This window comes from Lissotriton helveticus, chromosome 6 (assembly GCF_964261635.1).
Source record: "Lissotriton helveticus chromosome 6, aLisHel1.1, whole genome shotgun sequence".
Taxonomy (NCBI): Eukaryota; Metazoa; Chordata; class Amphibia; order Caudata; family Salamandridae; genus Lissotriton; species Lissotriton helveticus.
The window spans coordinates 2,094,861,346-2,094,884,423 of record NC_136067.1 but is presented as its reverse complement, the minus strand read 5'-3'; positions in this window follow the sequence as shown (position 1 = coordinate 2,094,884,423).

Genomic DNA, 23,078 nt, shown 5'->3' with positions numbered 1-23,078 from the left:
ATGCATACCGTGTGCGTGTGTCATAAGCGAGGTTACACGTCAGCTATATAAAAAAATATAATACATCGTACATTTGTAATCAACATTTTTAACGGGATCCTTTTATATGTTCGTCGAGTGAGCTCTCCTTCTTTCTCGTCAAGTGTACAAAGGATCATGTATGTCTCAGAACATCAAGTTTAGTATTAGTAAAAAGGGACACCATGAGGTGTTCGTAAGTTCCTATCGATACCGGCGCCATTTTGGGCGGGGCCGGGTTAGTCCGGAAGTAGCATCAGGGAAAAATGTTTCCTACAACCGGCAGTTGGACCAGAGTCCTTTTCGGCAGATCTAGAATTCCTGCTAACAGAAAGAGCGGCAATGTCATGCTTGTTTCGTTAGTGATCGAGGCAGTCGTCCCTTACCAGAAGCCTGCAGGGGCCGAGGACTCCGCCGGGGACCTTTGTAGACTCTTCAAGGCTGTGGAGATGCTGTCGGAGGTGGGGGCTCGTGCTCCGGTGGGCGAGCGACCGAGTTATATTGCTGTTAAAAGTTACTCTAGCGGCCGAGTCCCGCCTTCCAGCGGGCCCAGACGCCATTTTGAGGCCCTGCAGCAGTCCCCTCTCGTCGAGTCTGCAAGAGTGGAAGAGACCTTTCCGAGGACAAATAGGGAATGGAACTCTGTGTTGTGGAAGCGGGGCGCTCGGCTGGGGTGCAGCTGTGATGCCCCCACCTGGGGGGCGGGGAAGACTCGTTCGCGCCGTCTCCTTCTCTCGGTGCACTCCAGGCCGCTCTCTTTCATGGGCATGCACGATGGTCTCTCCACACCCTGTGCTCCACAAGGCCCATGCCCAGTGCTGTGGAAGTACGGTCACCTGCGGCGCACATTCGGTGCTGCACAAGTATCGGTGCAGCCATTGCATATTCGGTGTTCCGAAAATATGGGCACCGTTGCATGTTCGGTGCTGCGCAAGTACTGGGGCGCCACCATGGTATGTTCGGTGCTATGCAGGTATTGGCACCGCCGCCTGGCTGGGGGAGTTCGGCGCTGGGCCGGGGGCTGGGAGACCTCCTATCCATGGAGGTGGGAGAGGCTCGTCCGCGTCGCCTCTCCCTCCCAGCCCGACTTGGACTAATCTTCGTGGAGGTATGAACAGGACATCCCGCCGCCCAGAGTTGTCGCGGCCATTGTCCATGACAGGAGTGGCGCCTGGCGTGTTGCTGCGGCTATCACGGAGGAGAAAAGGAAAGGGGTGTCTCGTCCTTCTCTGGGCCGGGCTTCCTTAGGTTATCGGCTGCAGCCGGATCCAGTTGGCCCCCCCGGTCCCTGGCCATGGGTGGTCGGACCGGGAGGACATGTGGCGGGACTACCTGAAACTATCCAGAGCCGCTGCGGCTGGGCCGGGGAGGCATGTGGCGGGACTACCTGCAGCTACCCAGGGCCGCTGCGGCCGGACTCCGCTGGCCCCTGCCTCTCCTCCGGCTCCACCCTATGTTAAGATTTCCTGACCGATTGTTGGCAGCAGGGCCCGCCTTATATGGGTTGCTGCCTGGTTGGGCGTAGCCGTAACCCTGCCCTCCTTTGGAAGGTTCCAGAGTGTGGGGGACGAATGTTCTGTTGACTTTCATTTACTAGTTTTTTACCGTTCTTGTTTCAAACGTTTTCTGTTGTTAGGGTTTTAATAGGTGTTTATTATTACGTATTGCTATTTATTTCTTGTTCGTTATGTTAAATAAAAGTTCAAGTTCATCAGTGGCCTACGGATTTTGTTTTCCCATTTCTTTCTTTCCAGGTTGTTTCATGCTAAAGTTTCTGTTAACAGAGGTTAAGTAACACGGAAGCACATGCAGAGGGATGACGTAGATTCATGCCTCACATACACAAACTCAGACGGGAGACAGTACAAGTACGACATACAAAGACCCAAGACAAATATAAAACAGTTATTGGCCATAATTATCTTTTTCCGTCTGTTAATTTAGAGCTAGACTGGGTTCTCGTCTTAACATTGTCCGATCTATGAAAACTCGAACATGTCGCTGAAATCGGTCTGGCGAAATCTGTGCCATCGGGCATAATCAAACGTGGTGGTTCTATCTGGCCTGGCCATGTCAGTCTGATTCTTCTTTGTTTGGCGCTTTTTTCCTTTCTTCCGGACTGCTATTCCTGTCGGTCCTTTATTCCTACCCTCGTTCAGTAAAGTCGGGCATTGTGCTTTCCAGTGCCCGACACATTTACAAAAAGCACATTGGTCTTGCCCTAAGTCTGGCCGTCCTGTGCGTAGTGTCGGGGGATAACTTTCGGGTCGTGGTGTCCAGGGGTTGTCCTGTTGATATATTCCTCTACCTGCTCTGTCCTCGTCTCTTTTCTTTCGTTGCATTGCCTCTTTGCGCCACATACCGAGACTGTCGAGCATAATAGGCATTGTCTTATTATTACGAAGGGCTATTTCTAACGTTTCTATTTTATCAAGATCGAAGGATCCTACCAGTGGCCACTGTTTGTCTTGACTTTCTTTGGTATACCTGTGCCACAATTTATTATAGGCTATGGTAACTAATCCATAGTTTATGAACATGTCTTTATTAGGGGTGCCTTCCAGTGGAGCTAGATGATCCACCTCTAATAAACGGTCCGGGCTGAACCAGCTATCAACCAGTGGGGAGAAGACAGACATGACGGCTCGCAGCGAGGGACAAAAAGTCAGCACTGCCTATCTTATCACTGTGCGCAAAGACTAGACAGAATATTTCTATTCTACGTTGTTTGCAGGCAGTGAATACCTCATGAACCAATAACAAAGAATCAACCAATAAAAAATAAAATAAAAATAGAATAAAATAAAATGAAATCAGTGGGGAGAATAAGTAGGGGCGCAAAAGTCTGCGTCCTCTACCCTTTCACTATCCGTAAAGAGGAATCTGTTATTTCCTGTTTGCAGACAGCGAATCTCCAGAAAACGATCCGTGAACAGTAGTTCGGGGTCAAAGAACCCAGTTAATCAGTGTGGGAGAGGGAATCTCCCAAAAACCGTTAATAAATAATAGAATCAGTGGGGGAGAAAAATAGGCACGACGGCTGCGTTACCTATCCTTCACTGTTTGCAAAAGGGAAAGAGCCTACTGTTTCTCCGTGTGCAGACAGTGAATCCCCAAATAAGTCAAATAAAGAGTAATACTAGTATTTTCTGAACAACCAATACAATTATTTTGCAGTTTGTCGTGTTTACACGACCTTACCCGGACCGTATGGACAGTTTCTTGTCTTCCGAATCCAGCGCCCGTTCGTCCTCTTTTTCTCGTATTTCTCACGGCACTCCTAATGGTTCCCAGTCAGGACCGTGGATCACTCGAAAGAGGTCTGTTCGGAACTAGTGAAGTTCGGATGATCGGCTGCCAGACGAGGGTCTATTGGGCACGAGCTCTCCCGATCGTTGCAGTCGTTCACTCTGTCGTCAGGACCTCTCCCACTGGATCCACGAGTCGCTGATGGGCCCCACGCTTGGGACGCCAATTGTAGAAACTAAGGTCGGGGACAATCGATATTTGCCCGGCAGTATTGCCTCTGTAACCCACGAATTATTAATCAATGAAGAGGCAGGCGCTGGAGACTGGAAAGCAGGAAACAAGGTTTATTCTCTCCGGAGGAGAACACAACAAATCAGACAGCAGGTATCGTCATGAGGTGCTCTACCCGCATCCCTGAGGCCTGGCCTCTTATATCCAGGTTTATTACTTTATTACATATTACATATTCATGGCGAAGCTTTGATGTACGGAAAGACATTCTCGGAATCCCCGCTCCAAGCCCGTTCCCACACATATTTACAGTTGAAGTCCCACCCCGGTCACAACAGGTGATGATTATCGCGCAGCTGGACATTCCGTCGATCCACGGAATGTGGGGGTTTGATCAGATCGCATAGGGTGGGGGCTTTGATCAGCTCGGGGGTCCTTTGATGAGGGAAGCCTTCCTACTGTACGGGGAGGGGCAATAAACAGTATCGGCAGAGCTAGGTGTCGGCCTGGGAACGAGGAAGACAAACAGGCACAGGAAAAGGGGGGGTTTTTGCATCAAGGGATCTGGGACCATGAAAGGAATGAAGGGAGGTGTCGCGCTGGGAACAGGATGGGGTTCTGAGGCAGAGCTGCGTTGGAGAGGGGTTTATGACCCAAAGCATGTGCGAGCGGGGGGGTTGGTCAGCGTGCAGGCTTGGTGAGGGCGAAGGGCTATGCTGGGGGGGGCCAGTGGCATGCAAAAGGGATGGTCCTGATCGAGGCACCTAAAATGGCGGGCGCGCACGACAAAAGTGTGGCATCAGGGGAGAAGGCAAGATGGCGCAGATAATGTTTACCAAACCGTACTAATTTTCCACAGTGGGACTGAGTGAAGATCCTTGTGGTACGCCGCAGATGACTTCGGTGGCGTCTGATTTGAATGGTGGGAGGCGGACTCTCTGGGTTCTTCCGGTGAGGAACGAGATGATCCAGTCCAAAGCTTTTCCTTGTATTCCGATGTTGCTGAGGCGTTGTATGAGGGTGCTATGACCAACTGTGTCGAAGGCGGCGGAGAGGTCAAGTAGGACGAGGGCAGCTGTTTCTCCGTTGTCCAGTAGCGTTCGGATGTCGTCTGTAGCTGCGATGAGGGCGGTTTCAGTGCTGTGTTTGGCTCGGAAGCCGGACTGTGAGGGGTCGAGGGAATTGTTGGATTCAAGGAAGGCGGCGAGCTGACCTTTGACGGCTTTCTCAATGACTTTGGCAGGGAATGGGAGGAGCGAGATGGGGCGGTAGTTCTTAAGTTTGGTGGGGTCTGCTGTGGGTTTCTTCAGAAGGGCGCTGAGTTCGGCATGTTTCCAGCTTTCTGGGAAGGTAGCGGAGTTGAAGGAACAGTTGATGATATCGTGGAGATGGGGTGCGATGATGGAGTCTGCTTTGTTGAAAATGTGGTGGGGACATGGGTCGGTAGGCGATCCTGAGTGGATGGAGTTCATCAGGCGGATGGTGTCTTCAGTGGTGATTGGGTTCCAGGCGCAGAGGTTGTGAGGGTGCTGTTTAGGTTCGGAAGTGGGTGGAGTGGATTGTTCTTCGGACTGGTTTTCAAAGCTGTTATGTATGTCGGCGATTTTGTTGTGGAAGAAAGAGGATAAAGAGTCGCAGAGGTCTTGGGAGGGAGTGATGTCGTTGGTGCCGGCGGTGGGGTTGGTAAATTCTTTGACGATGTTGAATACTTCTTTGCTGTTGTGGGCGTTGTTGTCGATTCGATCCTTGAATGACGATTTCTTAGTGGATCGGATCAATTGGTGGTGTTTGCGAGTGGCGTCCTTGAGGGTGGCCAGGTTGTCAGTGGTTGGGTTTTTCTCCAGGTTTTCTCGAGGGTACGACACAACTTCTTGGATTTCTTGAGGTCATCGTTGAACCAGGGGGCTTTTTTCCTATTTTGTTTGTTCTGGTGGATTTTCAAGGGTGCTAGTTCGTCAGCGCTGTGGGTGATCCATTGTGTGAGGTTGGAGGCAGCTTGGTTTGGGTCCGAAGGTATGGCAGGAGGGTTTTGGTTAAGCGATGTGGAAAGTTGGTCGGTGGTGATTTTATTCCAGTTTCTTCGAGGAATGGGTTGTGGGGGGTTGTGGGTCGAGGTCTTTTTGTAGCTGAAGTGAACGCAGCTGTGGTCCGTCCAATGGAGAGCTGTGGTGTGATCGAAGGAGATGTGTTTACTGGAGGTGAAGATAGGGTCGAGTGTGTGTCCGGCAAGGTGGGTGGGGGTGTCGACAAGTTGTTTGAGTCCGAGATTGGCCAGGTTGTCCAGAAGGGTGGTGGTGTTGCTGTCGTTGTTCTTTTCCAGGTGGAAGTTGAGGTCTCCAAGTAGGATGTAGTTCTCGGAGGTGACGGCATGTGGGCTGACGAAGTCAGTGATATCTTCATTGAATTGTGTGCGGGTTCCTGGTGGTCTGTAGATGAGGGTACCTCTGAGTGTGGTCCTGGGGTCGGTGTGGATCTGGAAGTGAAGGTGTTTGGCGGTAGCGAGGTTATCATCGGAGCTGGTCGTGATTTGGATGGTGTTCTTATGGACGATGGTGATGCCTCCTCCTATTTGGTTGGTGCGGTCTTTACGAATGATTTTGTAAGTGTCCGGGATGGCTATGGCGATGTCGGGCGCTGATGAGGTGTTCATCCAGGTTTCTGTTAGGAAGGCGATGTCCGGTGATGCAGTGTTGAGTAGGTCCCAGAGTTCAGTGGCGTGTCTGTGGACTGAGCGGGTGTTCAGTAGGATGCACTTCAGGTGGTTAGGGTCGGGGCTGTTTTTGGAGTTAGTGGGTTTGGTGTGGGTCCTGGTGCAGGCGAATTTGCAGGAGTGGCGGGCGAGGGGTCCATGGGTGTGGCCTGGTGTGGCTTGGTAGCAGTTAGGGAGTCGGCCGGGGTTAAGGGCTGAGAGGGTTGCAGCGTCATAGGTAATGCGGGCGGAGTGGGAAATACATGGGCCAGGGGGTCTGGCGCTGGGCGCGGTCCGGGCGTAGACGGGCTTACCTTTGGCGCACCTTCGGCGCGCATGGGGCGCCACCGCTGCGCGTGAACGCTGCGCGCGGGAACATCTGTCATATGAGGGTAGAGGAAGGGGAGGGGCTAGGGAGGATGAGCTGGGAGGCGGGAGCGAGGTGGAGGGGGCGGGCTCGGAGTCACAACAACAACAAAATGGCTGCAAAAGCAAAACTACTACAGGTTGGGGCACACACAGGGTAACGCTGTGGGCAGGGGCACTGGCACAATCAGGCTACGCACTTGGAAGGTAAAGCGGGCTATTATCACAGTGATGTAGTTTCTTACACAGGCATTGCTATTTAAATGACTCAGAGCAAGGCGAGCAGCGCACGATTTAAATCCAGCTGATCAGAGCGAGTATGCGAGCAGCGCAGGCACCAGATCGAAATTAATGCAGTCGAGCAAGCAGCAGTGTAATGATACCCAGCAGAAGCAATGCAGCAGGGCAAGCAGCAGTATCACGAGACCCAGGAGAGACCAGGGGTCGTGGGGAGCGACCGCTTCCGATGTAATCAGGGCGGACACAGCGCTACACAGGACGGAGCGAGGCTTAGCACTCAGTGGGAGGGAGGATCAGCTGGGAGGCGGGAGCGAGGTGGAGAGGGCGGGCTCGGAGTCACAACAACAACAAAATGGCTGCAAAAGCGAAACTACTACAGGTTGGGGCACACACAGGGTAACGCTGTGGGCAGGGGCACTGGCACAATCAGGCTACGCACTTGGAAGGTAAAGCGGGCTATTATCACAGTGATTCAGTTTCTTACACAGGCAATGCTATTTAAATGACTCGGAGCAAGGCGAGCAGCGCACAATTTAAATCCAGCTGATCAGAGCGAGTATGCGAGCAGCGCAGGCACCAGATCGAAATTAATGGAGCCGAGCAAGCAGCAGTGTAACGATACCCAGCAGAAGCAATGCAGCAGGGCAAGCAGCAGTATCACGAGACCCAGGAGAGACCAGGGGTCGTGGGGAGCGACCGCTTCCAATGTAATCAGGGCGGACACACACTTGCAACTACCTAAACCTTCCCTTTTCTACATATGAGTCGCCCATAACGTACCCTCATGGGCAGGGTGCATTGTATTTGAATGTTAGGACATGCCCAGGTGTGTGTGGCATTTCCTGATAGTGAATTACAGCCTACTTCGTTTTTCACTATTGCAAGGCTACCTGTTCTCCATAGGATAAAGTGGTCAGTTTGATAGTTACATCCTATGATCCTAACTGACCCAGGGAACATGGTAGAAATTAGAGTTTAGTATGCCTGAACTCAGAATGATAAAATACATCTTTTAGTAAAGTTAGTTTTAACATTCTGTGTTTGAAAATACCACTTTTAGAAAGTAGGTATTTTGTGACCTAACCATCCAGCCTGCCTCTGCTAGCGTGTGTATTGTCTGTCTGGTTTGTGAATGACCTGGGCTGGGGGAAACTTCAGGAGACAGGGTGAGTCATCACAAGGCTGAATAGGCACATCTACACATAGATGGGTGGGAGGAGTAGCACCTGGGTCTGAATAGGGCTGGGCTCGCCTCCTACAATGCTGGCTCCACCTCCTGTGGTGAGTCTGAGGACCCTGGCCCACACTGACAAAGGAAGAAGGTGCACCCTGGCAGAATGCACCCCAAACTGGTTTGAACTAGGTCGAGGCCCCTCTGCCTTCAGAGGACAAAAGAATTGCTGGTATAAATATTGGGCCCCAGACCCCAAGATTTTAGAACATGCTGGAATCAAGGAACCTGCCAAGAAGAAGAGCTGGAAGAGCTGCCAGGAGGTGTACTGCCCCTTTGCTGTGTTGTTGATTTGTTGGGTTGGCCTGCAGCTGCTGCTTCTGCCTTGGGCAGCGAAAGGACTGGACTGAACTTTCTCTACTTGGGCTGAGTATCCCCATGGACCTGAAACCGAGCTGGCCTCCTGTTAAGAAGTCTCAGAGACTGCAAAGACTTCAACAACCTCTGGGTACCGCTCCTGGAATCGTTCTTTCAGTTGCCACAGAGAAGAGGGAACCGCGACCGACTGTCAACCGACTCCGTCGCTGGCCTTGTGTCCTGAAGGCACCGCATCGAGCACCGTCTCACCCTGCATCGCAAGCCTTGGTCTCACAGACGCCGTCTGCATGATCGTCACCGAGCCGCTGCTCGCACCGCACCCTGCATCGCCTCGCTTCACTTCGCTGGCCTGGTCTCCAGAGCCTGCATGAAGGCACACTGATTATACAACGACTCGTTATGGCAATTCCTAGATTAATGCAGAGTATGCATACATTGGCACTAGTATTATGTTAAGAGGACCTAGTTCTAATAGGACCCGTTTGGTCTTGGATAGTGAGGTAAATGGGACAGGACTTGTGGGCGATTGGATTCTGTACGCTCCCTCCCTCCCCCTGCTTCCTCCCCCGTTGTCCCTTGGACAGGATTGAATTTCTTAACAGGCATAGTGCAATTTGACACCAGCCACACACCTTCTACCTTTGTCATATATGGACCTTTGACTTGTAGCTGTCTTTTAAAAAAAAACATGATTCCTCTTTACATAATACCAGTGGTATCGCATTGAGCGGTACGTCCATGTTTATGCAGAGTACTGAAACTGTGCACCTGATTATTAGAGGCTCTTATGCCGGCATGTTTAACAAGTGCCGATGTATGCATACTCGGCATTAATCCAGGAATTGCTGTCATGAGCCGTCGTATAATCAGTGTGCCTTCACGCAGGCTCTGGAGAGCAGTTTTCCCTGTTAATGCACGCACATCATAGAACGTTACCAGCGCATGCGCACAGAGTGTCAGCTCCAGATAACTTCCCGGAAAGGGTTACCGCCCATTCTCCCACTCCGCCACTATATTTTGAACCCTGCCCTGCCCAATCGAGTTCACTACTGACAGCTGCATGGACGGGGTAGGTGTATAAGAGCGAGCACCCGGACAAAATTGCAAGTAGAATGTGAGGGAAGGAACTAGAAAATTGAGCATAAATCGCTCATGCTCAAGCTTGCTTCCTGTGTTTGCCTGTTTCTTCTTGGCTGTATTTTATTGTTTTTTCAGCCCTGTAGTAGGTGGGCGTCCATCTCTCCTAGTCAGTGGAGTGTTCCCAGTTGCAGTGCGAGGTATGGACACCCTGAATATCAGGTACCGTGAGTGCAGGGTTGTATCATGAGACACCTGGGGGTTTTGATATCAGCATACAGCATTTATTATGTGACGGGGGAGTGTGGGCTTTGGAGATACCGGGTTTCTTATTCCCGGGACCCTATGACCTAGGAGTACCTTCTAGTTCCACCACACAGCTGAGTAGCTGCCTACAAGAACCACCTTTCTGGTCTCACGACCTTTGGCTTCTACGCCACATGTGGATAGCTCCCGGTTAGAGACTGGACATGCAATGACCTTTTGTGATGGCGTTCACATGTCTGTGGCCCCCAGTAGATACCAAGGTACACCACACAGGGCCATCTCTCCCGCTTTTCTTAGTGTGATTGATTGATTCAGTTATATGTTCCGTGAACCTGTCTTTCTCTCTTTTTTGTGTAATTGATGTGCACACATTAGTGGCACACAATGTTGCATTAAGTTGTACTAATGCACATATTTGTGGTCTATCTTGTCTAATCTCCTCCTAGGTCCTGATCAGGAGCGGCTCCCGCCATTCAGCTGTAGCCACATTAAGGTTTTACAGTTTACTGTTCCGCCCTGATTAATTTTGAGGGGATTTGTATTGTTTTTCCACGTGCACTTCACTATTTTTAACTATCTTGGTCCTGAAGAAGCGCCAATGACCGTTTTTGGCGGCGAAGGCACGAAACATGTTGCCCTATGCTGCACGACACTTGGGCATAATGTGCCTTTGAGCTAATACTATATTTACCCGTTTTAGTATATTAAGGGTACATCTCATATACATCTGCTGCATGATGACCCTTGTATTACCTTTCACTAATATTGCACGCACTTTTTTCACCCTCTATTTAAGACCCACACCCCGCACACCCGCATGCACTATCTGGCAGTCCTCGAAAAGATCTCCGATAAAGTGACCCTTCGGGGCATTGCATTGCAGCGCCGGCCCGATGAGGAGCAAACACCCGATGATAAAGCATCACACTCTTTGGAGTGTGTGAGGGCATCAGAGAACAAAGAGTGTTCTTCCATCTCATTAGTGGGCCCTTGTCTGACCTAGGATTTTTCTTTTTTTTTTTCTCTTTCTTTATTCCCCTATTTTTTAAGGCGCGTGGTGACTTTTTGCACCCCGCCATAAGAACAGTGTCTTTTTGTTGGTTTAAACGTGGATATTAGGAGCATGGACACTGGATCTTAATTAGCTCCTAGGCCCCCTCCCCTCTCTTTTTTTTATACTGTTTTGGGGGTACCCATGGTCGTTGCGCTGCCGTAGTCTAACTTGGGGAGGATTAAGGATTGCACCACAGTCTTTAGGTCTACTGAGGGGATGACGTGTTTGACTTTTTATAGGGATTTTAGCATCCAAGAGGTACTTTGTGGCTGAGGCATTTATAAGCTCCTTCATGCTCAGATGACGGTCAAGTGTAATCCCCAGGGATTTCACATAATTGGAGTTTGATAGTTTTCAGTTAAATGCAGTGAAATTGTCGGGCCAGAGATCTACGGGGAAGGAGTTTTCTTTGGGTTTGATGAAAAGGAGTTCAGTTTTGTTGTGGATGAGTTTAAGGTGGTTGGTTGTCAGCTAGGACTGAACTGTGGTAAGGGCGCTAATTACGTGCTGGATGTCTTTAAATGACAAGATTTTTAGGTAGAGTTGGGTGTCGTCGGCATAGAGATGATATGCAATTTTGGCTTGTTTCAGGATCATTGTTCTGTATAGAGGTTGCATAGGGCTGGATTGACCCTTGGAGGACTCCTGTGGGACTGGTGTTTCTTTTGAAGTCGAGTTGTTAAGTTTGATTATCTGTAAGCGCTGGCGCAAGAAAAGATGTGAACCCTTTAAGGATCGTTCCATTGATGCCTGCCCGCTGTGCGAGGATGTTTGAGGGTGTCAATGCTGACAGTGTCAAAGGCAGCCAATAGGTCTAGGAGGACTAGAAGGCAGGCCTGGCCATCATTTGGGTATCTGTGTAGGTTGTCTATGATGTTCAGTATCGCAGTCTCGGTACTGCAGCTGTAGAATCTAGGTCGGGGGACAACCGATATTTGCCCGGCGGTATCGCCTCTTAAACCCATGAAATATTAATCAATGAAGAGGCAGGCGCTGGAGACGGGAAGGCAGGAAACAAGGTTTATTCTCTCCGGAGGAGAACACATCAGTTAGACAGCAGGTATCGTTCTGAGGTGCTCTAACCGCATCTCTGAGGCCTGGCCTCTTATATACAGGTTTTATTGCTTTATTACAGATTACATATTCATGGCAATGCTTTGATGTACGGAAAGACATTCCCGGAATCTCCCCTTCGGGCCCGTTCCCACACACATTTACAGTAGAAGTCCCCACCCTGGTCACAACAGGTGATGATTATCGCGCAGCTGGATATTCCGCCGATTCATGGAATGTGGGGGGTTCGATCGGATCTCATGGGGTGGGGGCTTTGATCAACTCGGGGGTCCTTTGATGAGGGAAGCTTTCTACTGTACGGGGAGGGGCAAGGAATAGTATCGGCAGAGCTGGGTGTCGGCCTGGGAACGAGGAAGACAAACGGGCACACGGGGAAAAAGGAGTTTGCATCAAAGGGCCTGGGACCATGAAAAGGAATGAAGGGAGGTGTCGCGCTGGGAACAGGATGGGGTTCTGAGGCAGAGCTGCGCTGAAGAGGGGTTTATGACTCAAGGCAGGTGCGAGCAGGGGGTTGGTCAGCGTGCAGGCTTGGTGAGGGCGAAGGGCTATGTCGGGGGCCAGTGGCATGCAAAAAGGGCTGTTCTGATCGAGGCACCTAAAATGGCGGGCGCGCACGACAAAAAGTGTGGCATCAGGGGGAAAGGCAAGATGGCGCAGATAATGTTTACCAAAATCGTACTAATTTTCTACACAGCCTTGCCTGACTCCCGATTGGAAGCTGTCGTGCAGATTGTATTTTTCTATGTGGCTGTTGAGTTGTGCAAGTCCACATTTTTCAATGACATTAGCAAGGAGAATAGTTATAGTGCTGTAGTTATTAAGGTCGCTCTGGTCCCCGTCTGTTTTATTGATGAGGGGGGTGACTTGGCGGAGTTTGAGGGGGGGCGGCATGGAGCTGCTCGATAGGGGGGAGTTTATGATTTTAGTCCAAATAGGAGGGATGATGTTGCTGAGTGTTTTAAACCAGCGTCGCAGGGAAGCGGTCGAGATGTGCGAGTACGGCCTTATGCTAGCGAGTAACTCAGGGGTTTCTTCTTCCGGGATAAGGTTGAATTGGGTCCAGGTTGTGTCATTTTCCAATTGGAAGGGGTTGGCGTTGGTGGACTGCGCTGCTGAGAGGGGGACAGATGCGCTTTGAATGTAGGGCTTTGGTTAGGCCTTTGTGTGAAGGGGGCAGCCCTGGTGCAGGGTAAAGGGTTGGGAGGCTCAAAGGAGGGCTTGATGTTAGAGATTTTATTAGAGAAATATTTTAAGAATTCTTTGCAGCTTGTAGCAGTCATTAGTTGAGTGTTAGTGGAGAGAGGAGATTTTTTGTTTGTTGATGTTGAAGAGGTCTTTGGGTCTATTTCTAGACCGGTCAAGTTGGTCTCAGAAAAACAAAGCTTTTTCTCTGAAGGTTAGGAATAGGTGGTGAACTCCACTTCACCGACAGACCACGCAAAGATTTTTTATTTTGCGCTCTACTTGAAACATGGAGTTCAGAGAAAAACTCCGCCTCCTGCGTAGCGGAACAGAGTTTACTGGCGCCAGCCCAAAACATCACACTACGGCTGTTTCCCAGGCATTACATTACAAACACGGTTTGTCAGAGTGAGTCATTTGCATATGACCATGCTTAATTTTGTAATCTACATTCATTTTGTGAAGGACTGGGCTTGTTATGATCTTTATTTAGAGAGTATGCTTGCAGTTTGTGTTTGTTTTGATGGGGCAGGGCACTTGTTTCACCCAGGCCTGCTGAGGGAGGCATCGAGACGAGCTGCCGCTGCAGGGAGACCGGACAGGGCTGGTGGTCAGAGGACCGGCTGCACGAGGCCAGTCCCACCCTCGTGGCTGCGCCAGGCTAGTCCCTCACTCGTGGCTGCACGAGGCCAGTCCCACCCTCACTCATTGTTGCGCTGCGAGAGACATGTGACCTCCGAGGCTCAGGCTATGGTAGGGAAAGAACAGCAAGGGCCGTCTAGGGGCTGCCACAGCGGGAGGAGATCACACACCCAGGAGCAGCAAGAGGGACGAAGTAAGGGTGGGAAAACAGAGGCATGAAACCCTTCTTTAATCCATGTCGCAGGGCCTCTGCGAGACCTACAGTGGAGCAGAATTCCATGGTGTTTTTATGCAACTGCGCTGAATTCCACATAGTATAACTGCGTAAAGTTCCCCTACCCCTAATGAAGATGTTTTGTTTGTATTTTAGGAATTCAGCCCATAGGATCGAGTGATTGGTTAGCGAGGGGTGCTGTCTCCAATTGCTTTTGACTAATTGGAGTTGTCGCCTCTCCTTGTTAAGTTCTGTGTTGAACCAAGATCTGGAGGGGATGCTTCTTGGTTTCTTGAGTTTTAGGGGGCGACTGTCTTGACAAGTTTTTCCATTTTGTTGTAGAGGTCAGTAAGGTCTTCGGCGGAGGAGAGGATGGGTGAAGCTGTGATTTGGGAACTGTAGAAAGGAAGCGGCCCTTACCTCGGCAGGGCGGCGTGCCAGCCCCACATCCTTAGGACACGAACCTAGCCATGGCGCGTCCCTGTCATCCCGGACTCCTCCCCTCTCTCTCCCTCTGCAGGAACCAGTGACGGAGTGCGCAGGACCGGAAGCAGTACCCCTTGACCCCGGAAGCTCATCCCTGGAAGACAGAAAAGACGGCAAACAGGAAGAGAAGACGTTCCGAGCAGCAGACCCGTGGCAGGAGGAAGCAAGCGAAGAACCCGAGACCGAGAGCGAAGGCAAGGAGAAGATTTGTGGCGAGGACGAGGAAGACGACGTCTGGTCTGAAGACTGGTGGAGTCCTCAGGAGGTGGCTGGAGAGCGGCCGTAACTCACAGGAGAGTTACGGCGGGGCACGTGAGTACAGCGTCTCCGTGTCCCCTCTGTATGTAGTTGTAGATAGTGTAAATATTAAAGCACCTGAGTTATCACCGCCTCACTGTATATAATTGCACCGTTCGCTGTAGAAAGACCCCTCTGCCCGTCCTCACAGTATCACCCTCTTCCCTCCCCCTTTTCTGATTCTCTCCCTCACAGCCCTCCCCTCCGCCTACCCTCACAGTCCGTTTTCCGGTCATACACATCCCCGGTGTCGGTGGCGGAGCTTCAACCGTCCGAAGCTCAAGGACTAACTGCCCTGTACTTTCTCTCTCTTTCATACCTCCGAGAGACACCAGGGGACAACACAGGACCAGAGCACCCTCATCCTGCCGGGAACTCCTTCCGATGACGTCACTCCGGGGGGAAGACTTCAAACCACCCTAACGACCTTTGCTCCTTATATTTCGTACCTTTTGTGTCCAAGACAATCAATACTGTGAATCATTGCACACTTCATCCGGCCTCCTCGCCTGTTATTCCGGTCCGCCTGAACCCCCTCCCCACACTTGGTGTCAGAAGTGGGATTATCCGGAGGCATGGAGGAGGCTGTTAAGAAACTGGCGGAAAGCCAAGAGGTCCTAGGAAAAATGATGGAGCAGTTCCTGAAGACAGCTGAGGATGATCGCGGACAGCTACACGACGTCCTAAAGGGTCAGGGCATATAGCCCGCCCATGCCCGCAGAAGGAGGAACCCATGGACATTGGATATGTCCGGAACTATGTATGTCTCACCAACGAAGCTGCTCCTCCCCCGTACAGGTGTCCGGTGAGAATAGACGGACACCAAGTGATGGCCCTGACTGATTCTGGATGTCGACAGAGTGTCTTACGGCCCTAGGAATTACCCACCCCTGTCGGCCCCGTGACTGGCACGGTGGCCATTAACTGTGCATGGCGATACGAAGAGTTATCCAACAGTTAAAGTGCGAGTACAAGATCCCGCCAATGAAGGAAGTTTGCTAACAGTCGGCCTAGTGCCCAATCTGCCAGAACAAGTCATCCTGGGCAGTGACTATAGTGGTCTTCCCCGCCTTCTTCATGAAACCACTGACTCCCTGGAAAAGTGGTGGGCCGAAGCCCCGTTTTCCCAGAACCCTTCCTCGTTGGGGCCACCTCCTAAAGCCCCTAAAACCAAGAGCCAAAGGAAGAAAGAAAAAAGGGACTACGCCATGGCCTATCCTGTTCAAGTGGACACCCATCCTTGGGAAACCGACAGAGAGTTCCGCGCAGCCCAGCAAGAGGACCCTATATTACAGGACGCCTGGGGGCGCGCCTTGGATAACGAGGACCCTCTATAAGTAGGTCCTTATTTCTTCAAAAAGAATGGGCTCCTATACAGGAAGGGAGGGCCCCAGCAAACCCCCCAATTGATCATTCCCGACCTTTTCCGGGACAAGGTACTGTTTCTAGCTCACAGTCACTTACTGGGTGGTCATTTTAGTGACGAAAAACGGGACAAACAATCCTGGAGAGGTTCTATTGGCCTGGGGTGTACGGACAAATAAAACGATATTGCCGGGAGTGCCCGGTGTGCCAGAAGAACAGTTGTTATCGGCCTCCTAGAGTTCCTTTACAACCGCTCCCTCTTATCGACATACCCTTTAGTAGAGTAGGGATGGACCTCATAGGACCCCTGCTTCCCTCTAGAGGTGGTCATAGGTATGCTCTGGTCTTGGTGGACTACGCCACCCGCTTCCCTGAAGCAGTCCCACTACGCCAACCCACCACGCAGAACATCGCTAAGGCCCTCATTTCCATTTTTTCCCGGGTAGGATTTCCCCGGGAGATCCTAACGGATCAGGGGACCCCTTTTGTTTCCTCCCTCATGCGGCAAGTCTGTTCCCATCTAGGTATTAAACAACTAAGAACCTCAGCCTACCACCCCCAAACCGATGGGCTAGTGGAACGCTACAACGCCACCCTGAAAACCACCCTCAAGAAACTGTTGGGTCTAAAGAGTAAGAGATGGGAAGAGATGCTTCCCCTTGCGCTGTTTGCGATCCGGTGTAAAGTCCAAAGCAGCACCGGGTACTCCCCTTATGAGCTCCTGTATGGGCGGGCACCACGCACACTGTTGGACATGGCTCGGGAGGCGTGGGAAGCAGAACCAGACCGAACTAGACCCTTGCCCGAATACGTGGACAACCTGAAGACCCACTTAGGGCAGATACGGGAGATAGTGAGGCAGAATATGGTAATCGCCCAAACCACCCAAAAACTCCAGTATGACAAAAGAACCAAGCCTCGTTCCTTTGTCCCCGGGGACCTAGTACTGCTACTTCTACCATCTTCCGACCACAAACTACTAGGGCAGTGGCATGGCCCATTTCCCGTCTTACGACAAGTAACCCCTGTCACGTATGAGATCGAAACCGACGCTGCTCGAGCTCTAACCCAGATATACCACGTGAACCTCCTAAAAAAAATGGGAGGGACCCCGTCCCGTCCTCACAGCGACACAAACACAAAAACCCCTCTCATTTGATGTTTGTATCGACCCAGATTTACCGGAACAAAACAAAGAGGACCTCAGACGGTCCTTAAGCACCCTACAAGCGAGTTTCTCCTCTCTCCCAGGTCATGCCACCATCGTTGAACATGCCATACCCACGGAGCCAGGCAAAACAGTGAGACAAAGGCCCTATCGGATCCCTGAAGCTCGCCGACTTGTCATCAAAGAAGAGACGGATATGATGTTAAGGATGGGCATCATAGAACCGTCCATCAGCAGCTGGAATTCGCCCATCGTCCTGGTTCCCAAACCCGATGGCTCAACCAAGTTCTGTATAGACTTCAGGGAGGTGAATAAGGTCTCTAGCTTCGACACCTATCCCCTACCCCGAGTAGATGAGATGGTCGAGCGCATAGGCAAGGCCAAATACATAGGCACCCTTGACTTGTGCAAGGGTTATTGGCAAATCCCACTTAAAGAGGAAGATAAAAAGAAAACCGCGTTTTCAACCCCTGAAGGCCTGTTCCAGTTCAAGGTTATGCCCTTCGGGCTCCACGGAGCCCCGGCTACATTTCAGAGGGCAATGAACCTGGTACTACAGCCCCATTTCCATTATGCCGGCGCCTACCTAGATGACATCATCATCTACAGTGATAATTGGGGACAGCACCTAGACCACTTGCAGGCTGTCATAGCGTCGCTTAGGAACCATGGATTCACCATTAACCCCACTAAGACTACCCTAGCTGCCCAAAGCGTGAAATATCTGGGATACCTGTTGGGGGAAGGGGTTATCAGATGGGAAGGGGTTATCAGACCCCAGGACAACAAGATAAAAGCCATCCAGGCCATAGCCTTTCCTCGCACAAGGGAAGAACTCTGTGCCTTCCTCGGCCTGTTGGGCTATTATCGGAGATTTATCCCCAATTTTTCCCAGACTGCAGCCCCGTTGACTGACCTGTTGAAAAAAGCCACCAGAACCGAAGAGTCTCTGCAACATCCCTCTTCCCTGTTGGAAAAGGCGTTTCACCAGCTCAAACACTCCTTAATCTCCGAACCTGTACTCCTGAGCCCTGACTTCACACAGCCCTTCATCCTACAGACGAATGCCTCAGAACAGGGTTTGGGTGCAGTCCTTTCACAGAAGGGCCCAAAAGGGGCAGAACGACCCATCCTCTACCTCAGCCGAAAACTCTTTCCTCGTGAGATGAATTACGCAGTTGTTGAGAAGGAGGCCCTAGCAATCAAGTGGGCAGTAGAGAGTCTTAGGTATTATCTTGAAGGGCGGGAATTCATCCTATACACCGACCATGCCCCATTGGAATGGATGGCCCGCAACAGGGGCCACAATGACCGAGTGCTCCGTTGGTTCCTGTCCCTGCAACCATATCGATTCAAGACACTCCATCGGAAAGGGACAGAACAGGGTAACGCGGACTACCGCTCCCGTTATCCACATCCCTCCACCCCTACAAGAAAGACTGCTAGGGAAAGGGGATGTAGAAAGGAAGTGGCCCTTACCTCGGCAGGGCGGCGTGCCAGCCCCACATCCTTAGGACACGAACCTAGCCATGGCGCGTCCCTGTCATCCCGGACTCCTCCCCTCTCTCTCCCTCTGCAGGAACCAGTGACGGAGTGCGCAGGACCGGAAGCAGTACCCCTTGACCCTGGAAGCTCATCCCTGGAAGACAGAAAAGACGGCAAACAGGAAGAGAAGACGTTCCGAGCAGCAGACCTGTGGCAGGAGGAAGCAAGCGAAGAACCCGAGACCGAGAGCGAAGGCAAGGAGAAGATTTGTGGCGAGGACGAGGAAGACGACGTCTGGTCCGAAGACTGGTGGAGTCCTCAGGAGGTGGCTGGAGAGCGGCCGTAACTCACAGGAGAGTTACGGCGGGGCACGTGAGTACAGCGTCTCCGTGTCCCCTCTGTATGTAGTTGTAGATAGTGTAAATATTAAAGCACCTGAGTTATCACCTCCTCACTGTATATAATTGCACCGTTCGCTGTAGAAAGACCCCTGTGCCCGTCCTCACAGTATCACCATCTTCCCTCCCCCTTTTCTGATTCTCTCTCTCACAGCCCTCCCCTCCGTCCTACCCTCACAGTCCGTTTTCCGGTCATACACATCCCGGTGTCGGTGGCGGAGCTTCAACCGTCCGAAGCTCAAGGACTAACTGCCCTGTACTTTCTCTCTCTTTCATACCTCCGAGAGACACCAGGGGACAACACAGGACCAGAGCACCCTCATCCTGCCGGGAACTCCTTCCGACGACGTCACTCCGGGGGGAAGACTTCAAACCACCCTAACGACCTTTGCTCCTTACATTTCGTACCTTTTGTGTCCAAGACAATAAATACTGTGAATCATTGCACACTTCATCCGGCCTCCTCGCCTGTTATTCCGGTCCGCCCGAACCCCCTCCCCACAGGAACTGACTAATGTTTCTTACTCAGCATATTCAGTTCATTGTCTTTATTCGGGTAGCTTGATACCCATAAAAGCACAATGTCATAGCAAGTTAAAACAACAATCTGAGAGTTTGTGGACACACAGTAATATAAAAATTTACACTGGTATTAGGCAACATTTTGATAAGTTAAATTTACAGATCAGAAGTAACTTCATTGGCGATAAGTAAATTGCTGATATATAAAACATTAAAACTTTTTTACAATTGTACAAAAATGGAGTCTCAGGGGTCAGTCATGGACTTGCGTACTCTAATATCAATTCTGAGAAAAGTGCTTATTCATAAAATCAAATCTTCATCGTCCAGAGTTACTATACACAAATAAGCCTCATCCAGGCTAATAGGTCTTCTTTTTTCAAAAAATGGTTTTAAAAGCCACTTAGAGTATTTAGTATAATACTTACAAAACAATACAAAATGTATAATTTATTGACCACTCCTCCCATCGCGAGGGCATGGTGTGTGATTGAGGTTGGGGTGGTAACCAAGAGGAAAACACAGTGCAAATCTGACGGTTCCAGCTCTTAGATGGAATAACAGGCTCCTTTCCCAGCGACTCATGGGTAGGGTGAGATATATAGGCAAGGGGTGATAATACTGTTCAATAGACATATATCTAAGAACAGAAGGTTTCATAGATTCTAGAAAAATCCTTTCTGTGTTGTATACTGTATAGAGGGCATCTCTTAGTTCCTTTTTGGACGCAGTTTCAGCTGTCGTTGGAAGAAAATAGATTTATTATTAATACTGCACAAACTTTGATGCACTCCACTCAACCAGGGGATATCCATCCCTTTCTCACACAAAACACAGTCGTTAATAACCTCTCTATTGAGAGAGGCAGCCTGGTTCTTCTGTAGTGATAACCAAAAAAGTGCAGGTCGAGCACGTATAAAACCAGAAATGAAGTTAAGATTAAGTTCTCTGTGGTATATGTAGTGTGGAGTAGAGATTGGGATACCCAGCAGTTTCCTTCAAAACCTGTTTTCTTCCTGCTGGATACATAAACTATTTACGCTGCCCCAGATCTCAGCCCCATACATAGCCACAGGAATGCACTGTAGTTTATAGATTTTTTTGAATAGCTAAAATTGCTCCAGTGGTCCTAGGGCGAGGGAGACCAAGAATTGAATTGATGGCCTTTGAGAACTTGCTCCTGGAGTGAGCAAAATGCTCACTCCAGGAGCCGTTCGCAGCAAAGACCAACCCAAGATAAGGAAATGTGCGGGTGCATGTCAGTTTTTGACTATCCACTGCAATAGAGCCTATCTCACGCTTCCCAGGAACACAGCACATTAAAAAGATTTTTTTAAATTGACACGTAGATCCAAGCCGTCCATATGCCTTACAAAATTTTGCACAAAAATGCGCAGGGAGTTAGGAGTGCGGCCTATAAGGACCGCATCATCTGCATATATTAGCACAGGGAGAGGTTTCCCATTAATTATGGGGACATCTTAAGTTGCGATTTTCAGAGAGCTATTTAACCCATTATTGTAAATAATGAAGAGAAGGGAGGCCAAGACACAGCCCTGTCTTACCTCCTTCCTACTTTGATAACTCCTGAAACCTCTCCACCCATGCCAATCCTCAACTGTGCCTGAAGATCTTTATGGAGGTACGCTAACAAATGCACCAACAGCTCATCCAACAGCTTCGACCTATTGACCAGGTCAAAAGACGTGGAAAGGTCCATAAAGGCCAAATAGACCGGAGACTTCCGTGCAATTGTGTATTTCCCAATAATCAAATTAAGGTTAAGGCTTTGTTCAGTTGTCCCCACCTTGCTCCGGAAGCCTAGCTGGCATGGCTCTAGAATGCTGTTTTCTTCTGTCCAGGATACATTTTTAGAGTATTATCTATTATTCGGCTGGGACCTGTCTCCTTTTTAAAAGTTGGAACTATAATACTCTTAGCCCATGTTTCGGGTAGAGTGGCAAAAGTTAGACTATTAAAGACATTCAAAAGTAATGGGGCCCAAAAACCTGAGTTCCAGTTAATTAGGTCACTTGGCAACCCATCTGGGCCAGGTGCTTTGTTCCCCATACTCTGTTGAATGGCCTCTTCTACTTCCGTAATAGTTAGCATTATGGTAGCCAATGGACCAAGCTCATTATGTTCTGTCTCTAGTGTGGGGGTTGAGTACATTTTTGAAAAATGATTGTCCCAGGACTCGCTGGAGATGTTACAGCTGATGGGGATTGATAGCTGACCCATTGAACGGAGGTCCCTTACTGCGGACCAGAAGATATTGCCCTTTTTTGTCCTGGCTGCCTCAGAAAGGGTTTCCCAAGGTTCACTTAGGATAGCCTTCTTCCTATTCGAAATCATCATATTATATTCCCTCCTTGCCTGCTGTACATCTATAGCACACCTCGGATTGGCTGACAGGGCCCTGCGTAAATTCCTATTGGCCAAATTACATTCTCAACCAAACCATCTAGGGGTGCTACCTGATCGATTTACAGGTTTAGATAAAAGAGTTTTTGTGGCCTGACAAAGTTTAGTAAAGTCCTGGATTACCTCGGTAAGTATAGGTTGCGATGAAAGGCAGGAGTTAATAAGGTGCATGTGGACCTTAATTAATTTTCTAAACACTTCGCCACTGTCAACACCCTTCCATATTAATGTTAAATTATCGGTTGAGGGAGTCGGATTCGTAGCCCCGTGTTCAATCTGAAACATGGGTCTTGGGGCAGAACTAAGTACTATTTTAATGAGATTATGATCCCCATGGTCCGTGGCAATGACCTCTGCAGCCTTTAGTTGATCTTCGAGAGGAGGGGAGATGAAAACAAAATCAATTGTTGAACAACATCCTCTTCCCATTATGGCCTCTCACCAGATCCATAACATTAGTCAGATTATATGATTTTAAGAACATAGCTAGTTCGGCGACCCTATGGTCCGGAGTTACTCATCCCTGCATCATTCCCCTTGTTAATAAGTTTGGCATTAAAATCACCCCCAACAGAATCCCAATCAGACCCTCCATATTAAGCTGAGTGTCCAAGTTTGAGATAAAATCAAAAAGCCCAATGAAGTTCTTATTGGGAACTGAATAAAATCATTGTTATAAAAGTTTACCAAGTGAAAACAAACTCTCCTTTTAAAAAGCACAACTTGGTAATTTTGGCTATTAGTCGGAAGAGCCTTAAAGCTGCCACCAGCAGCCACATTAATCCCAATAAAAAGGCCCCCTGAAGGTCTGCCCATTTTGGGACGTGAAGCTACCACACTGAGACAATGGAACCCTTCAATATATACATCTTCAGTGGCCCAGGTCTCCTGGAACATGACTATATCATGTTCCTTTACCATACGCAGCCAGTCCTGATTGTCAAGCATAGTTCGAAGCCCCGCCACGTTACAATTTAGGACTCTCACATCAGCCCCACTACCCTTTCTTTGTCCCTATGAGATGCGGGTATAATACCCGGTCGAGCCCCCTTAAAGACCTGTGTTTTGGGCATCAACGGTG